Below are 769 nucleotides of genomic sequence, written 5' to 3' on the forward strand. Positions count from 1 at the left end.
CTCTGACCTCTAGCATCAACAAGGCATTTTCGCCCACAGGACTGACGCATACTGGATGTTTTTCCCTTTTCACAGCATTCTTTGTAAACCCTAGAAATGGTTGTGCGTGAAATCCCAGTAACTGAGCAAGTTGTGAAATCCTCAGCCCGGCCCATGTGGCACCAACAACCATGCCACGCTCAAAATTGCTTAAATCACCTTTCTTTCCCATTCTGACATTCCGTTTGGAGTTCAGGAGATTGACTGGACCAGGACCACACCCCTAAATGCATTGAAACTGCCATGTGATTGGTTGATTAGATAATTGCATTAATGAGAAATTGAAAAATCCTTTAGGTGAGTGTATATATATATACACATCTATATACACATATATATATATATATATATATATATATATATATATATATATATATATGTGTCCCCGAAGTAGAAAGCAGCAGAACATGGAAATCAGGAAAGTACCACTCATTATGTATTATGAGTGCAGTACTTGGGCTCAACTTACAGTAAAGCATAACGTGTAAAGGTGCCCTTTGTGTAGCAGTGTCAGGTCCATATGTGTATTAGTGAAGGGACTAGAAGATTTTAACATGCTTGATGTTTCTCCTCCTGCCCCCGGCGATTGCTCCTGTATTTGCGCTTGTCACTTAATAAGAAGAAAAGCCACAAATAACTCACTGAAATACAAAACAAAATAAATCATAACGTGATAAGAAGCATTTAAATGTAAAAAAGCTACAAAGCTGCCGTCTGAAACTGTGCTCTG

The 769-nt window shown here is 38.6% G+C and overlaps 1 protein-coding gene across 1 annotated transcript in view; it reads left to right on the plus strand.

Annotated features, from left to right (window-relative positions):
* LOC116699268 (trichohyalin) overlaps positions 1-769 on the plus strand; it is a gene marked incomplete in the record, with an annotated part of 124483 nt that overhangs the window by 12820 nt on the left and 110894 nt on the right.

This window comes from Etheostoma spectabile, chromosome 12 (genome assembly GCF_008692095.1).
Source record: "Etheostoma spectabile isolate EspeVRDwgs_2016 chromosome 12, UIUC_Espe_1.0, whole genome shotgun sequence".
NCBI classification, from domain to species: Eukaryota; Metazoa; Chordata; class Actinopteri; order Perciformes; family Percidae; genus Etheostoma; species Etheostoma spectabile.